The sequence below is a fragment of the Bubalus kerabau genome, chromosome 1 (assembly GCF_029407905.1).
Source record: "Bubalus kerabau isolate K-KA32 ecotype Philippines breed swamp buffalo chromosome 1, PCC_UOA_SB_1v2, whole genome shotgun sequence".
In the NCBI taxonomy this organism is placed as follows: Eukaryota; Metazoa; Chordata; class Mammalia; order Artiodactyla; family Bovidae; genus Bubalus; species Bubalus kerabau.
Window position 1 is genome coordinate 54877246 of NC_073624.1, and position 19609 is coordinate 54896854.

The following is a 19609-nucleotide window of genomic DNA, read 5'->3' on the forward strand; positions in this document are numbered from 1 at the left end:
AGAGCACGGGGAGAGGTGATTGGAAGGTGTGGTAATTGACATTCAGCTCAGGTGTAACTGCTGCTGCTGCTGCTAAGTCGCTTCAGTCGTGTCCGACTCTGTGCGACCCCATAGACGGCAGCCCATCAGGCTCCCCCGTCCCTGGGATTCTCCAGGCAAGAACACTGGAGTGGGTTGCCATTTCCTTCTCCAATGCATGAAAGTGAAAAGTGAAAGTGAAGTTGCTCAGTAGTGTCCGACTCTAGCGACCCCATGGACTGCAGCCCACTAGGCTCCTAGGTTACTGGTATCTGCAGGTTCAAAAGGGCATAGGCAGACCCGCGCATGCCCAGTTGGCGGATGGGTGGTCCAAATTGGTCTTGCTGCTGCTGCTGCTAAGTCGCTTCAGTCGTGTCCGACTCTGTGCGACCCACAGACGTCAGCCCACCACGCTTCCCGTCTCTGGGATTCTCCAGGCAAGAACACTGGAGTGGGTTGCCATTTCCTTCTCCAATGCATGAAAGTGAAAAGTGAAAGTGAAGTTGCTCAGTAGTGTCCGACTCTAGCGACCCCATGGACTGCAGCCTACCAGGCTCCTCCGTCCATGGGATTCTCCAGGCAAAAGTACTGGAGTGGGGTGCCATTGCCTTCTCCAAACTGGTCTTAACCAGCTCAATTAGAACTGGATGCTCCAGTAATCTTGCCTGGAGGATCCCATGGACAGGGGAGCCTGGTAGGCTGCAGTCCATGGGGTGGCTAAGAGTCTGATAAGATTGAGCGTCTTCACTTTCACTTTTCACTTTCCTGCATTGGAGAAGGAAATGGCAACCCACTCCAGTGTTCTTGCCTGGAGAATCCCAGGGATGGAGGAGCCTGGTGGGCTGCCGTCTATGGGGTCGCACAGAGTCGGACACGACTGAAGCGACTTAGCAGCAGCAGCGGCTGCCCATGACTTTAAGTTGCTGGAAAACAATCTGGCAGATATCTTACTCTCTAGACATAAGCTCCTTGGAGGACTTGTGAGTTTTGTAGCAACAATGAAAACGATCTTGATTAGTGAAGGCAGATTACAGGTGAAATGGGTTTAACCCACGATTTCAAAATCAGGGAGAACTCTCTGGAAACGCCGCTCATCCCTACTCAGACCCTTCCAAGCCTAACATGAACGCTGATGAATTTAAATTTTGGCCAAGGTGGAACAAACAGAACGAACAAAAAGACTTTCAAAATCGCAGTTTGTAATTTTAAGCAGTATTAAATGTAGTCTCCCAGGAGAAGAGAGAACTAGCTTGTGCCGTAGCTTGAGGATTTTATGCCGAGCAGGCATTTTCAGTGGAATTCATTTTTTTTTTTTTATAGAAATAGCTTGCTGATGATTATCCTGGATATTCTTCCTGTGTACTCATTGGGTAGAATTCTTGGCATCTGAAATATCTTGGTCGGAGCATAAAATCTTTTATTCTCTCCTTCACATCTTACTCAGTTCATTTCAGTCGCTCAGTTGTGTCCAACTCTGCGACCCCATGGACTGCTACACGCTAGGCCTCCCTGTTCATCACTAAGTCCTGGAGTTTACTCAAATTCATGTCCATTGAGTCAGTGATGCCATCCAACCATCTTATCCTCTGTTGTCCCCTTCTCCTCCTACCTTCAATATTTCCCAGCATCAGGGTCTTTTCAAATGAGTCAGTTCTTTGCATCAAGTGGCCAAAGTATTGGAGTTTCAGCTTCAGCATCAGTCCTTCCAATGAACATCCAGGACTGATCTCCTTTAGGATGGACTGGTTGGATCTCCTTGCTGTCCAAGGACTCTCAAGAATCTTCTCCAACACCACAGTTCAAAAGCATTGAATTCAGTGCTCAGCTTTCTTTATAGTCCAACTCTCACATCCATACATGACTACTGGAAAAACCATAGCTTTGACTAGAGGGAACTTTGTTGTCAAAGTAATGTCTCAGCTTTATCTTATGGTAACATTGAAACAATTCAACAGCTATTTATATTCCAGATATAGAAATTACTAAAAAGAAACCCACTTTCTTTCTGTTTGTTTTTAAAAGTTTTTTCTTGTATCCATCTGCAGAGCAATATTGAATTCTTTTTCTTTGCCCTTCTCCCTTCCCTGCTTTGGCTAAAAAATATCTTATACTTTTCTAAATCAAAGGACTTAACAAGCTAAACTTAAAGTATCCTATAATTTCATATCCAGTACTTTGGCCACCTCATGCGAAGAGTTGACTCATTGGAAAAGACTCTGATGCTGGGAGGGATTGGGGGCAGGAGGAGAAGGGGACAACAGAGGATGAGATGGCTGGATGGCATCACTGACTCAATGGACATGAGTCTGAGTGAACTCCGGGAGTTGGTGATGGACAGGGAGGCCTGGCGTGCTGTGATTCATGGAATTGCAAAGAGTCAGACACAACTGAGCGACTGAACTGAACTGAATTTCATATCATATTTTTTATATAAGCAACGGAAATTTCTTTTTTTTAATTTTGTTTTTTAAATTAATTTTTATTGGAGTCTATTCTGGGCTTCCCAGGTGGCGCTAGTGGTAAAGAACCTGCCAGCTAATGCAGGAAACAAGAGATGAGAGTTCAATCTCTGGGTTGGGACGATCCTTTGGAAAAGGAAATGGCAACCCACTCCAGTTTTCTCGCCTGGAGAATCCCATGGACAGAGGAGCCTGGAGGGCAACAGTCTGTAGGGTCTCGAAGAGTCAGACACAACTGAAGTGACTTAGTGCTAGCTTGGAGTCTATTCTACAGTACAGCAAAGTGAATCAGCTACACATATACATATATACCCTCTGTTTTGGATTACCTTCCAATTTATCATATCATGTTTTGAATAACCTCTTTAAAAGGTCTTCAAGTAAAAGCCTAAATAATATTTTATTTGGCTTGGTTTATATATGTCATTGTTCCAAATAATTCCAAATACCTTTGATTGTATAGACATATGTTGAATCTAACAGGATGCTTTTTCTGTTGCCACCACACTGTAAATTTTACTTAGTCTTTCTTTTGTACCACAGACATTTGTGGAATGCCAGACACCATTCTGGGCTCTCAGGACACAGAAGTGGGTAAGTCACCTTGCATTGTGCATTATAACTTTAACCATATTTTTGCACATATTATCTTGCTTAAATTTTATTGGGAAATAGACTGGGAAAAAGGTGATATCTTGATTTGGTAGATGTGGAAACGGAGGCATTTACCTGTTACGATAAACCAGCTAATGAATGGATTATCATGGTTCATCTAATTCACTCATTCAAATGCTAAACTCATCTATTTATTGTCACATGAGACAAGGTCATGACCACCAGAAGTCCTGAAGAACAAATATAAGGAATATGATTGAGATTCATACAACCATAGACATACTTGCCCCAGAACTGAAGTATACCAATTCCCAGTGGTCCACTGCATGATCTACTGGTCTTGTTGTCCATGGCATAACATGGCATGGCAAATTGGATGGATTGAGGCTTCCTGTTTTATATAAAAAGGCTTATCCATGTTCCAGGACCATGTACCACACCAGCTCTACACAGCATATGGTGGAGCAGACACTTGCCAAGCATGCCTCTCCCTTCATGACTTGTCTAGCCTGGAAACAACCTTCTCCTAAGAGTCATTTGAATCATTTCCTTCTAGCTTTTGTTCAAATCCACCTTCTCCAAGAGACATGTGCAGACTATTCTACTGAAAGCTCCCACCCCAGTACTCCTGCTGCTTCTTATCCTGAGATTTTTTCCCTCTCTCCCCCCAATTAGAATATATGCTCATTTAGGGCAGAGACTTTTGTCTGTTTACTTAACTGATAGATCTCAAATATCTGGAAGGGTGCTTGATAGACAGTAAGCACTCAATACATGACTGACAGAACTCTCAGAAGTGAACATTTCTCAGCTACAAAAACTGGTTAGATAATTCAATAAAAACACCACCATCACCCCAAAAACATTATTGAAACATACTTTTCTTTTTTCTTTTAATTCTCTGAGCCGCAAATCAGTTCTTTCTGCACTTGACACCACTCAGTTCTGCCATAGCATATGTCTCTAAATTAATCACTCTAAAATTTCCCTGTTGCTTGTTGAGTTTTTTCCACATGTTTTTCTGTTGGATTATTATTCTGATTCCTGGGAAATAAAATTCTTGTAACTTTTGTTAAACATTTTTTCTATTTCTTACAAAGTGGTTTTCATCCATAAGTCCTAGGCTCTTTCCATCTATGATGAATATAGGTTCAGAAAAGAGAGTTAGTTCAATACATACAAGGGTCTGGCTGCAGTGATGCCCCAAACTACTGACCCTGACCTTGAGCAAGCCCTTCAACTTCGATAATAAAAGAAGAGGGTTGAATGAGGTGATATATAATCTGCTTCTCCACATTTATAGCATATTGTAATAAATAAATATAATTTCTTTGTGTAATATAATAATTTGATAATAATTTAATGTAATAATAAAGTAAAACATTTCTTTTCACATTTCTCACCCTAAGATTTCTCTCCCTCCAAATTTCTTTAAGCCTGAACATGTTTGGTGATTGACTTGAATTCTGGGTGCATCCTAGAGGACTATAGGTAAATTACTTTCCCTCCCAAGTAGTCTGAATTGGCTTAAATCCCTCAAAATGACTGTCTCAAAGGGAACAAACATTCCAGGATTTTGAGAAGAGGGTGGTGGGGATATAGTTAACCTAGGATTTATTGTCATGGTGGTATTTTGCCTAAGCAATTTCATCAGCCTGCAAAGGAAAATATCAGGCTGAACCATACAAAATACTTTTAGGTCAAAAATAAACTTCACAGGGTGCACTCCACATGTACCTGTGTAGCACTATTCATGATGCAAAAACAGTTTAAAACTTAATCTTCACAGAGAGGCACCCTCCGAGTCCATTGTCATTTCTCAGGGGCTGAATTTACAGGAAGGTTATTGGGAGTATAAGATACAAGGGCTCAAGTGACTGTCAGTTTGAGCTGAAGTGCTGTGTCTCTAGGTAGCACGTCCACTGGGGTCATGGCATCGCCTCTCCTTTATGCTTCCTAACAGAAGGGAAGTGATGAATGTACAGATGGATAAATGTCCATGCCTTCACCTGGCCCTGAACACCCCTCCCGGTTCCTCTGCGTGGTGCTTTAAGAGAGTAAATAAATGCATTCAGTTGTTATGAGGAACTGACAGGGCAAAAGGGTTTCCTGCACACTCATCAGATCCTGGCCCTTGCAGGAGTCAGCTTTCCCAAGCAGGGGATGTGTCCAAACACGTGTCTCCCTGTCCTCTTGGCCCTTTCCTTTTCCTTTGTTAGGGCAAATCTTTCCAGGCAGCAAACTTTCTTTTTTTGTGATTTTGTTTTTCCTTTCTGTGGAGGCCAGTCAGCAGGTCCTGCTTTAGGCAAAATTGTAAAGTAGGCAAAGTTTCTCTTTGGCTTCCCCCTTCCCTCCCTGTCACCATCTCACTCCCCCTACTTCATTCATTCCATCAACCAATCTTAACTGGATGTTGTTCCCCATCCTCAGGGCATGTTTCTGATTGGGATGTTATTTCAAGATAATATCCTAATTCTTAGTTAGAATTCATTATTTTTTTAAAAAGATTTTTTTTTTTTGATGTGGACCATTTAAATCTTTATTGAATTTGCTACAACATTGCTTCTGTTTTATGTTATGTTTTTTTTGGTCCTGAAGCATGGAGGATTTTAGTTCCCTGACCAGGGGTCAAACCTTCACCCCCTGCATTGGAGGGGAAGTGCTAACCCCTGGACTGCCAGGGCAATCCCTAGCATTCATTATTAATCAATTAGTAAGTCAGTCAGTGCAGTCCCTCAGTCAAGTCCAACTCTTTGTGACCCCATGAACTGCAGCACGCCAGGCCTCCCTGTCCATCGCCAGCTCCCAGAGTTTACTCAAACTCATGCCCATTGAGTCAGTGATGCCATCCAACCATCTCATCCTCTGTTGTCCCTTTCTCCTCCCGCCTTCAATCTTTCCCAGCATCAGGGTCTTTTCAAATGAGTCAGTTCTTCACATCAGGTAGCCAAAGTATTGGAGTTTCAGCTTCAACATCAGTCCTTCCAATGAACACCCAGGACTGATCTCCTTTAGGATGGACTGGTTGGATCTCCTTGCAGCCCAAGGGACTCTCAAGAGTCTTCTCCAACACCACAGTTCAAAAGCATCACTTCTTCAGCGCTCAGCTTTCTTTACAGTCCTACTCTCACATCCATACATGACCAGTGGAAAAACCATAGCTTTGACTAGATGGACCTTTGTTGGCAAAGTAATGTCTCTGCTTTTTAATATGCTGTCTAAGTTGGTCATAGCTTTTCTTCCAAAGAACAAGCATCTTTTAATTTCATGGCTGCAGTCACCATCTGCGGTGATTTTAGACCCCCCAAAAATAAAGTTTCTCACTGTTTCCATTGTTTCCCCATCTATTTGCCATGAAGTAATGGGACTGGATGCCATGATCTTAGTTTTCTGAATGTTGAGCTTGAAGCCAACTTTTTCACTCTCCTCTTTCACTTTCATCAAGAGGCTCTTTAGTTCTTCGCTTTCTGCCATAAGGATGGTGTCATCTGCATATCTGAGGTTATTGATATTTCCCTTGGCAATCCTGGTTCCAGCTTGTGCTTCATCCAGCCCAGCGTTTCTCGTGACATACTCTGCATATAAGTTAAATAAGCAGGGTGACAATATACAGCCTTGACATACTCCTTTTCCTATTTGGAACCAGTCTGTTGTTCCATGTCCAGTTCTCACTGTTGCTTCTTGACCTGCATACAGATTTCTCAGGAGGCAGGTCAGGTGGTCTGGTATTCCCATCTCTTTCAGAATTTTCCACAGTTATTGTGATCCACACAGTCAAAGGCTTTGGCATAGTCAATAAAGCAGAAGTAGATGTTTTTCCGGAACTCTCTGTTTTTTCTGTGATCCAGTGGATGTTGGCAATGTGACCTCTGGTTCCTCTGTCTTTTCTAAATCCAGCTTGAACATCTGGAAGTTCACGGTTCACGTACTGTTGAAGCCTGGCTTGGAGAATTTTGAGCATTACTTTACTAGTGTGTGCTGCTGCTGCTGCTAAGTCGCTTCAGTCGTGTCCGACTCTGTGTGACCCCATAGACCGGCAGCCCACCAGGCTCCCCCATCCCTGGGATTCTCTAGGCAAGAACACTGGAGTGGGTTGCCACTTCCTTCTCCAATGCAGGAAAGTGAAAGTGAAAGTGAAGTCGCTCAGTCGTGTCCGACCCTTAGCGACCCCATGGACGGCAGCCTACCAGGCTCCTCCATCCATGGGATTTTCCAGATGAGTGCAATAGTGCAGTAGTTTGAGCATTCTTTGGCATTGCCTTTCTTTGGGATTGGAGTGAAAACTGACCTTTTCCAGTCTTGTGGCTACTGCTGTGTTTTCCAAATTTGCTGGCATAGTGAGTGCAGCACTTTCATAGCATCATCTTTTAGGATTTGAAATAGCTCAACTGGAATTCCATCACCTCCACTAGCTTCATTTGTAGTGATGCTTCCTAAGGCCCACTTGACATCGCATTCCAGAATGTTTGGCTCTAGGTGAGTGATCATACCATCATGGTTATATGGGTCATGAAGATCTTTTTTGTACAGTTCTTCTGTGTATTCTTGCCACCTCTTCTTAATATCTTCTGCTTCTGTTAGGTCCATGCCATTTCTTTCCTTTATTGAGCCCATCTTTGCATGAAATATTCCCTTGGCATCTCTAATTTTCTTGAAGAGATCTCTAGTCTTTCCCATTCTATTGTTTTCCTCTATTTCTTTACACTGATCACTGAAGAAGGTTTTGTTTTCTCTCCTTGCTATTCTTTGGAACTCTGCATTCATTAGTTAGTAGCTGGTGTTAATTGTTTGATATTTACATAATAATTTTTGATATTTACCTGATCATCATGAGCATTTATCCTCCTAATTGTTCAACAGTTATTTTTGTTTCTCTTCTTTTCCTCTCTACTGGTAGAACGCCATTCCTTTTGATCCTATCTTCCCTAGTGGCTCAGAAGGTAAAGAATCTGCCTGCAATACACAAGATCTGGATTCAATCCCTCGGTCAGGAAGATCCCCTGGAGAAGGAAATGTCAACTCACTCCAGTATTCTTGCTTGGAGAATTCCATGGACAGAAGAGCCTGGGAGGCTACAGTCCATGGGGTTGCAAAGAGTCAGACACGACTAAGTGACTGTCACTTTTCATTCTTTTTCAATAAGTAGACTCCTAGCATAAATCTGAACACTTCTCTTCATCCTCACCTCTCTCACCTTGATTCATGCTGCCATCATCTTTTGCCTACATTATCATAGTACCATTGTAACACCCTGCTTGACCTCTCTCCATCCCCCTTTGCCCCCAATTCATTTTTCAAACAGCAGTCAGAATGACCTTTTAAGCATGTAAGACCAAGTTTTCCCAGCTTAAAACTCTTGAATGACTTGCCATCACATTTTCAACCAAGCCCCAACTTATTGCTGTGGCTTTGGGTCCTAGCTGATTTGGTCTCTGGTCTTCTCTGTGGCTTCCCTTGTAGCTCAGTTGGTAAAGAATATGCCTGCAATGCAGCAGACCTGGGTTCAATTCCTAGGTCAGGAAGATCGCCTGGAGAAGGAAATGGCACCCCACTCCAGTGTTCCTGCCTGGAGAATCCTATGGGCGGAGGAGCCTGGCGGGCTGCAGTCCATGGGGTCGCAAGTGTTGGACATGACTTGGCAAGTAAACAACCACCTCCACTTCTCTCTGGCCTTGTCCTGAAGCACTCTCTAATGTACTCTGCTGCACCCCTCCTGCTTTATTCTGTGTCATCCACACCTCAAGTTTGTTCCCATCTTTGGCATTTTTCAAATGCTGTTCCTCTGCCTGGACTGTGCTTCTCTCTGATTTTTGCACAGTTGACTTTTTCTTGTCATCACTCCTCGAGGTCATCACAGAGCCCCAAGCTGAACTCCTGGGCTACACGACATGTTCCCACTAGATCTCTATTTTACATCTGGTAGTGTGATTGGGGGCAGGAGGAGAAGGGGACGACAGAGGATGAGATGGCTGGATGGCATCACTGACTCGATGGACATGAGTCTGAGTGAACTCTGGGAGTTGGTGATGGACAGGGAGGCCTGGCGTGCTGCGATTCATGGGGTTCATGGACACGACTAAGCATCTGAACTGAACTGAAATGAACTGAGTGTGTATATGTTAGTGCTATTCTCTCAATTTGTCCCACCCTCCCCTTCCCGCCCTGTGCATCAGTTCTCATTGGAATGTCACTTCAGAGGGAAGCTGCCCCTGATCACCTAAGCGGGATGGTCATCTAGACACTGTGTTACACCAGTCCACTTTGGTTCTCCCCTAGTACTTATCCCATGTGATAGTATCTTATTTGTTACTGGTTCTCTTTCCCTCACTGGAATGAAAGCTCCCTGAAAGTAGTTTACCCTAGGCATTTCCCCAGTGCCTAGAACAGTGCCTGATACATAGTAGACAAATAGCAAATTAAATTGTTGTTGAGTGAATTTATAAGTATTAATGTGCCTGGTTCTTAACCTAGTCCTCTCAAAATTTCTTTGAGAAAAGTACTATTATTTTCTTTGTTTTACAAATCAAAAGGACAGAGGCAGATAGAGCTCTTTAAGGAAGGCTGGATACATAACTTGTAGGGTCTAGTGCAAAATGGAAATGTAGGACCCTTCCTTAAAAATTACTAAGAATTTTTAAGATAGAGACAGCTGGGCAGAGTAAGGAGTTTTTAGAGAGCTGGAAAAGGCATCTTGAGCAGGGCTCACAAGGTAATCCTCACTGAAAAGGTGAAATGTGAGAAAGGCTCAGGGTTGCTGAGGGGATTGCTGAGTGGATAGTCAAGAGTAGCATTGCAGATACAGGGAACATCAGGAGAAATGGTCCATAGGTGGACGTGGTGATGGGAGATGGAAGGTAAAAGTCTCAGTGAAGATTCTGGAAAATGTTGGAGGGTTCTGAGTAGAGGAAAGATGTGGCTTTGTCAGGAAACTATTGTTCCAGCTGCTGTGCTGAGAATAGATCTTGGAGAAGCAAGTGGGAAGGCTTTCAACAGGTATTGCAACAAACCAGGCAAGAGATGATGGTGGCTTTAACCATAGTGGAGCATGGAAGTGGTGAGAAGGAGTCAGACTCTTGATCTATTTCACAAGGAGGATGAACAGAATTTATTAATAGTTTGCGTGGGAGGAAGGTAAGAAAGAGAAGAGTCAAGGATGACTTCGATGCTTTTGACCTGAGTAATTGAAAGAATAAGGTTGCTATCCATTGGAATAGGAGGATATGAGTAAAGCAGGATTTTGTAGGGGATATTGAGAAATTCAGGCTTCCCAGTTGGTGCTAGTGGTAAAGAACCTGCCTGCCAGCAGGATATTTGAGAGATGTGGGTTCGATCCCTGGGTTGGGAAGATCCCCTGGAGGAGGGAATGGCAACCCACTCCTGTATTCTTGTCTGGAGAATCCCATGAACAGAGAAGCCTGGCGGGCTATGGTCCATAGCATTGCAAAGAGTTGGACATGACTGAAGGGACTTAGGAGGCATGCAGGCGTTTAAAAATTTAGTTTTGGACATGATACATTTGAGATGGCTACTTGATATGCAAATGGAGAAAGGGATAGTTGAGTAAATGAGGGTGGAGTTACATAGATATTTGAGAATCACCAGCACTGTAGATTGTATTTAAAGCCTTGGGTTAGGGTATATCAATAAAGGAGTGAGAACAGGTAAACAGTAGATCACTGAGCCCCAGGGACACGGATGTTAACAGGCGCAGGAGAAGCAGGTGAGGCAGGAGGGAATGCTCACCTTGTGTCCATGACAATGTGAGATGGAAAGGACTGAGGCTATGCTTTTGGACTTAGCAATATGGAGGTTTTTGGTGAACTAGATCAAAACAGTTTCGGTGGAGAGGTAGGGAAGAATGCTTGAATGGAGTAGGTTTAAGAAAGAATGAGATGAGAGGAATTAGCAATGGAGAAGATTAATTTTTTAAAAATTGGATTCTCCACCAAATGAAGAACAAAAAATAATGTAGTAACTGGTAAGTGTGGAAATGAGTCAAGGAAGGATTTTTGGAAGATGAGAGAAATAACTGCATTTTTATATGCTCATGGGAATGTTCCAACAGAGAGGGAAAGTTGGATGATGTTCATAATTACTTTCAATTTTGAAAAACCATTGCTATTTATATCATCCTAATTAATTCACTACCTGGTATTGCTGGGATGTATAGATACTGAAGTGACAATTACTTCTGGCCTTGAGACTTCTGCAGGAAGCTTTGAAATGTTAAATGTTTGTTTTTTAAATGTTTGTAATCCACATGGAAGGGAGATAAGTTTTAACTAGGCTCTGAAAAGAGTCTAGTATACATACATAAAAACAACTCCACATTGTCCTAAGTAACAATGTGACACCTATAAACCCATGGCTTATGCCCTAACTCCACCCATCTTTCACATTCCCACCCCGCACATTCCCTACAGGAGCCCCAGCCCAGGGTTGGCCCTTGAGAGGAGGAGCCTACAGAGGGCTTGGGGGTCCTGTGCAATTCTCCAGGACGTCTTGCCCCGTGGCACTTTGCTGCAGTGAATACCTTTGTCGGAGATCAAACGCGATGTGGTGCCATCACAGACTCTCAGACAAGACCCCCAAGCCATTGAAAATAAATTTTTTCCCAACTTCTTACTCCAGGCTGTGAAAAATCACCAAATGGTTGTACATTCTCCAGCTTTTACATTTTTGCTCTCCATTTACAAGCTGTATAAAGGGCTTCTCTGTGGTTTAGCTGATATAGAATCTGCCTGCAATGTGGGAGACCTGGGTTTGATCCCTGGGTTGGGAAGATCCCCTGGAGAAGGGAAAGGCTACCCACTCCAGTATTCTGGCCTGGAGAATTCCATGGACTCTATAATCCTTGGGGTCACAAAGAGTCGGACATGACTGAGTGACTTTCACTTTCTTTCTTTCAATCTTGGACAAGCCACATAACTATTAGGATTCTTGGGCTCCTCAAGTTGAGTCTGTTCTGGTTTTGACTTTTTTTTTTTTTTTTATTCTAGCTTTGCTGAGTCTTTTTGGAGATCTGCATCAGAAAGTTTTTCTTTTTTCATTTTCCCTTTCTCTCTCTTTCTCTAGTTGAGGACCTAAGTAACCTAAGAAAAATACAACTCAAGGGTTCATAATTTGTTAAAAGGAAGTTCATTTCCTTATTGCAGTTAATATATTAATACACAGCATATAATTTACCATGTTAGCCATTCTTCAGTGTACAGTTCAGTGGCATTGTGTTCACATTGTTGTATAGACATAACCATTATTTATCTCCAGAACTTTTTCATCATCCCAAACGAAAATTCTATACCAATTAAATACTAACTCCCCACTTCGTCCCTCACCCCAGCCCCAGGCAACCACCATTCTGTTATCTGTCTATGAATTTGACTATTCTAGGTGCTGAATACAAGTGGAATCACAATATTTGTCCTTTCGTGTCTGGCTTATTTCACTTAGCAGAATGTCTTCAAGGTTCATCCATGTCTAAGCATGTGTCAGAATTTCCTTCAAGGCTGAATGATATTACATTGTATATATAGCCACGTTCTGTTTACCCATTCATCTTTTGATGGGCCCTTGCTTGGGTTGATTCTGCCTGTTGGCTACTGTGAATAATGTCACTACAAACACGGTTGTACAAATCTCCATTGAGTCCCTGCTTTCAATTCCTTTTGATCTGTATCTGTGAACTTAGATAAAGAAGTCTACTGAGGCAAGCTCAAAAGAGCAGAAATTGAGTTTTGTTTTGTTTTGTTTTTTTCAGGAATAGCAGAGTAATTGCAACTCCCCAAATGCATGCTGTACAAGTCACAGGTAAGTCATTGAGGGTTTGGGGTGGGTTGTATCCATGGGCAAGGAATGCAAAGATCAGGGTGTCCAACCAGAGTCCAAGCAGCAAGTTCACTGACTTGAGGATGGGGAAAGATGTTTGGCAGGTGTTTTTTGGTCAGGAGATAAGTCTCTGTCTTCTGTAATCAGGCATTTATAGGAAATCAGTCTCAGTAGGTTTCAGTTGGTAGGTTTCATTCTTCCCAGGGTGCATGCCTGAGAATCTCCATTTCCTGTCCTCCAGGTCCAGAAATCCTCCCATGTTCCCAAGGGTGGAATTGCTGGTGTCGGTTCATAACCTCAGGACCTTTTGGGGTAAAATCTGAAACTGGTTCCACAGAAAGCAAGGAGAGACCCAGGAAAGAGGCGGATGGTACCAGATTGATAAGTGGCAGTTTTAATAACCAAAGGAGTTTTCTTACGTTGCTTGTCCCAGGGGAGGGAAGATAAGCAGATCTCCATGCCTGGAGTCTTAAAAATTTATACAGATGCCTTAACGTTCATTCACTTGCACATCCAGAAGGTCTCAGCAGCCCATTGCTATCTCAAGGCTGTGTCCTTAGGCAGCTTCTAGGTTGGGGAAAGCAGGTGGAATGTTGGGGAAAGCAAGTGGACAGGGGCAGGGGTGAGGAGCTTCTGATGCCAGCATCCAGCTCCGGGGACAATCAGTGGTCAATATTCTCTCCATGACCCCTTCCAGCAGCTGACCATGTGGTAGTTCTCTTTAATTTTTCAAGGAGCTAGTATACTGCTTCCCGCAGAGGCTGTACCATTTTATATTCCCATGAGCAGTGCGCAAGGGTTTCAGTTTCTCCACATCCTTGCCAACACTTGTTATTTTGAATTTTTTTCCTTAGAAACCATCCTAATGAAGCAATATCCCACTGAGGTTTTGACTTGCATATCCCTAATGAAGCATGATGTTGAACATCTCTTTGTATGTTTATGGGATATTTGTGTATCTTCTTTAGAGAAATGTCTATCCAAGTCCTCTTAAATCAGGTTGTTTGCTTCTTGTTGTTGAGTTGTAGCTTTTTATATATTCTGGATATTAATCCCTTATCATATATATAATTTATAAATATTTTCGCCCAATTCCATGAGTTGCCTTTTCACTTTGTTGATAGGATCCCTTGATGCACAAACCATTTTTAATTTTTATGAAGTCCCATTTGTCCGTTTTTTTCTTTTGTTGGCTCTGTTTTTGTGTCATGGTCAACAAATCATTGCTAAATCAGTGTCATGAAACTTTTCCTCTATGATGTTTTTTAGAAAGCTTTTTATAGTTTTGGCTCTTACATTTTCGTAATTTGGTATGTTTGTGTCTTGGATGCAAAAAATTTCACTAAGGCTGTTTCTTAAAGAACAGAAATATAGTATTTTATTCAATAAATAATTGATTAAAACACTTCATTTAAATATGACCAATAATCCAGGGAGCAAAAAAAGAGAAAGGTAAAGAGGGTAAAAGTGTGAGACAGTGAGGGAGGAAGACAGAGCAGCAAAAAAGGTGGAGAAGGGAAAATGGAAAAGAAACCTCAGATAGTTAAAGAAGCAAAGATCTGTTTTTTTATTCCTATTTGAAAATATACCTCCTGCCAGCATTTGTTATAATAAAGTGTATATTTTGTCGATTACCTAAATTTTGTATGCACTGAAGTTATTGAAAAAAATTATAATAAAAAATTACTGCCTGCTCTGGGATGCACATTAGGTGAAAAACAAAACCTTAAAAAAAGTCTCACGTCAGGTATTCCCTGGTGGTCCAATGGTTAGGACTCCAGGCTTCCACTGCAAGGGATGTGGGTTCATCCCTGTTTGGGGAAGTAAGATCCTGGAAGCCTTAAGGCTTGGCCAAAAAAAGAAAAAATCTTGTGTCCTTGAGCCATGGCCCCTTTTGTGGTCCTTTATGGTTCTGCTCTAAAGGCATATGAGCCACCCCTTGATAGTTCATAAATGATCCAAAATAGTCCCCAAAGGACAGTCAATGGGATTTTAGCAAAAATGACACCATGTTATATTTTCTTCTGTGTCCTGTGGATTTAATAAAAATAATGGAAGGAGTTGTATCAGTAGACGCAGGGTGAGCAATCTCTTGAATGCTGCTGCTGTTGCTAAGTCGCGTCAGTCATGGCTGACTCTGTGCGACCCCATAGACAGCAGCCCGCCAGGCTCCCCCGTCCCTGGGATTCTCCGGGCAAGAACACTGGAGTGGGTTGCCATTTCCTTCTCCAATGCATGAAAGTGAAAAGTGAAAGTGAAGTCGCTGAGTCGTGTCCGACTCTTTGCGACCCCATGGACTGCAGCCTACCAGGCTCCTCCGTCCATAGGATTTTCCAGGCACGAGTACTGGAGTGGGGTGCCACTGCCTTCTCCTTCTCTTGAAGTGAGAGACCACATAATCCCGGTAGGGTGCCGGGCAGAGGTGAACAGCACTGGTCTCAAGTTCCTTTGCTTCTTGCTTCCCTTCCTCCCAAGAGGAACTAGCATGAGACCGACTTGGTCCTAGCATGGGATGCGCTGCCTGGTTTCAAATGTGTTATGTGCTCTTTTCTGTCGTGAGAGAAGTGCCCCTGGAATCACTGCGGGCAGTTTCCCTTCTAAACACAAGATGTCTGGGAGCCACTAAGGATGGTCTCCTCAGAATGGAGGCATGAGTGACCCATTTGAAAAAAATGGTGTAGTTGTAGAAGGAAAGGTGGCAGAAGGCTGTGTCCTCGAGGATGGTGCTAGAAGGAATCCTGATTCTGGGAGCCTGGGGTTGGCTAATGTTCTGGAAGGCAGCATGGCCTGTGAACTAAAAGAGCTGATCCCTAAAAGTAGTCACCTTGGGGGCTCCACAGGCTCCCTTGTTGCACTTGATACAGGAGTCAGGATGGCTGTCCCTCCAGAGTCAGTTCAGGACAACTGGCACAGGGACCAGGACCTGCACGCCAAGGCCACAAGGACCTTCAGCATTTATCTTTAACAGTGACCCCGTGTGGTGAAAAGGAGCAATGACAGGCCCTGAGATTCCAATTTTCTCCCAGCCTGGGTGTGGGAGGCGTGTGAACCCTGCTTTCTGACTGTTCAGTTCCCTGGGGTGTATGGATTGGGGGGTACCGAGTAGGGTGGAATCTTCCATAAAGAGATGCTAGATTTCATGTCAGATAAGGTTCATGGGGCCTTGACGGGTTATTTGAGTAAACAGTTGCCTCTGGTTTACTGAGCAACTCTCTTTAATAGAGTGAAAGTGACATCTTAGATTTTGTACTTGGGTCCCCTCCTGCCACCTTCCAAAGGAGGGTTTTCAGTCACAATAGAAGGAAAATATAGCTTTGCGTCTTTGATAATTTTGGCTTGTGCTCATCACTAGTTGCTAATATATGACACCTGGAGGGTTCAAGAAATCCATTGCATACAGGGTGAGCTAGTGGACCTGTTGGGGTAGTAAAAGAATTTTTCCCCACAATCCATGCCAATTGAGATAGTAGGAGAGGGGACTTCCCTGGTGGTCCAGTGGTTAAGAATCCACCTGCTAATGCAGGGGACATGTGTTTGATCCTTGGTCCTGGAAGATTTCACATGCCACAGAGAAACTAAGCCCATGTGTCACAACTATATTGGGCTTGCATGCCTAGAGCCTGTGCCCAGCAAGAGAAGCTACCGCAGTGAGAAGCCCACACACTGCAACCAGAGAATAGCCGCAACTAGAGAAAGCCCTGGAGTAGCAACAAGGACCCAGTGCAGCCAAAAGAAAATAAAGAAATAAATATTTTAAAAAAGATAGGGTGAGCAAGCTGGAATCAAGATTGCTGGGAGGAATATCAGTAACCTCAGATATGCAGATGACCCCACCCTTACGGCAGAAAGTGAAGAGGAACTAAAGAGCCTCTTGATGAAAGTGAAAGAGGAGAGTGAAAAAGCTGGCATAAAACTCAGCATTCAAAAAAACAAAGGTCATGGCATCCAGTTCCATCACTTCATGGCAAATAGATGGGGAAATAATGGAAACAATGACAGACTTTATTTTCTTGGGCTCCAAAATCACTGCAGATGGTGACTGCAGCCATGAAATTAAAAGACACTTGCTCCTTGGAAGAAAAGCCATGACCAACCTAGACAGCATATTAAAATACAGAGACATTACTTTACCAACAAAGCACCATCTAGTCAAAAGCTATGGTTTTTCCACTAGTCATGTACAGAGTTGGACCATAAAGAAAGTTGAGTGCCGAAGAATTGATGCTTTTGAACTGTGGTGTTGGAGAAGACTCTTGAGAGTCCCTTGGACTGCAAGGAGATCCAACCAGTCCATCCTAAAGGAAATCAGTCCTGAATATTCATTGGAAGGACTGATGCTGAAGCTGAAACTCCCAATAGTTTGGCCACCTGATGGGAAGAACTGACTCATTTGAAAAGCCCCTGGTGCTGGGAAAGATTGAAGGCAGGAGGAGAAGGGGATGGCAGAGGATGAGATGGTTGGATGTAATCACTGACTCAATGGACATGAGTTTGAGCAAGCTCTGGGAGTTAGAGATGGACAAGAAAGCCTGGTGTGCTGCAGTCCATAGGGTCGAAAAGAGTCAGACACGACTGAGCGACTGAACTGAACTGAACAGGCAAATCGCCTGCAAATATTTTCTCCCAGTCTGTAGGTTGTCTTTTTATTTTGTTTATAGTTTGCTGTACAAAAGCTTGTAAGTTTGATTAGGTCCCTCAGCTAGGCATTTTGATACAAGTTTTAGCAGACAATTGTATTCAAATAATTTAGTCCAACCCAAGCCTTAGCCAATTCTAAACACAAGTGTTTATCCTGTTTTTGTTTTCAGAATTGCAGTGTTCATCGACCTCTAATGTGGAGGTCTCCTTTTCTTATTGCTCTCTGCAGAATTTTGCAGAATTAGGATTGGGCTACATCCTTTTCCTTTGCTACAACTAGAGACAAAATGCACATTTTAGAGTCTGCCCCCTTTGCTCTCTCTTATCTATATTATCTAAAGTTCAGTGTATTTTCTGCTATTTCCAGCTCCCTCTCTCCTTCTGCTTGAATAGAGGATGGAAAACTTGGAGCCTACTGGCAGGGACCCAGTACCGTTGTGTCTGATTTACAAGTGATATTTATGCCCTATTCATGTCCAACAATGGCTCCAACAATTCCCCAGGACAATAAGAGAGCTGACACATCAGTATGAAGTGGTCGTGACTTCATGAAGCCCTCAATAGGTCAGGACCAGCAGTAAATCAGCCACTTCCTGCTTTTCATTTATTCTGTTCATTCATTTTTTTTCAACAAGTATTTACTTATGGCCTACTATGTGCTGAAGGCTGTTCTAGGCCTGTTTATTTCTAGCCCATGGGTCAGCAAATTTTCTCTGTAAGGGACCAAAGAGTATTTCAGGCTTTGTTGGTCATAAGCTCTCTTTGGCAGCTAGTCATCTCTGTCATTGTTCTGCAAAAGTAGCCATAGACAATATATAAACTAATGAGTAGGGTTGTGTTTCAGTAAAACTTTACCAAAACAGGCAGTGGCCAGAGTTTGCCTCGTGGTCCTAGTTTTTTTGACCCCTGCATACTTGCTCAGTCATGCCTGACTTTTTGCGACCCTATGGACTGTAGCCTGCCAGGCTCCTCTGTCCATGGAATTTTCCAGGAAGAATGTTGGAGTGGGTTGCCATTTCCTTCTCCAGGGGATCTTTCTGACCCAGGATCGAACCTGTGTCTTCTGCATTGGTAGGCAAATTCTTTACCACTGCACTACCTGGGAAGCCCTAAGAGAAAGGGATTAAGACCTGGTAAAGAGGTTTACTTAATAATGATATATTCACACACACACACACACACACACACACACACACACTTATTTTTGGCTATTATTTTGTAGTATCACATGTATTTTAGTAAGATAAATTATATATATATGCCATGCTTGCTAAGTTTCTTCAGTCATGTCCAACTCTTGAAGACCCCATGGACTGTAGCCCGCCAGGCTCCTCTGTCCATGGGATTCTCCAGGCAAGAATACTGGAGTGGGTTGCCATGCTCTCCTCCAGGGGATCTTCCTGACCCAGGGATTGAACTCAACGTCTCTTACATCTCTCTCATCGGCAGGTGGATTCTTTACCACTAGCACCACCTGGGAAGCCCCAAATTATATACATATGTTTATGTAATTTATTTAAATATTGGTTGAGATCTTACAAAACACCAGGTGGCAGTCTAAGCGTTGTCCATGTGTGACCTCACTCAGTCGCCCAGCAACCAGTTGTGGAGGTGAGATTCCTCGATGGCTCAGTGGTAAAGAATCTGCCTGAATGCAGGAGATGCAGGAGACCTAGGTTTGATCCCTGGGTTGGGAAGATTCTCTAGAGAAGGAAATGGCAGCCCATTCCAGTATTCTTGCCTGAGAAATCTCATGGACAGAGGAGCCTGGCGGGCTACAGTCCATGGAGTTGCAAAAGAGCTGGACATGACTGAGCACGCACATATGCATAACCAAGAAAATTAGAATTTCAAGTAGTAGAACAACGTGTGCCATCTAGCAGGCGTGGAGTGGGTGGGACTTGTGTCTCCAAAGCTTATGCTCTTCACCACTTTACTATAATGACTTGCTGGACCAGAGGAGAATTAATAATAATAAATTCCAGAGGAGTAATAAATTCCAGACTGGTGGATTTTTTTTATGATTGCATTTTGTTTGTAAATGAAAAACATTT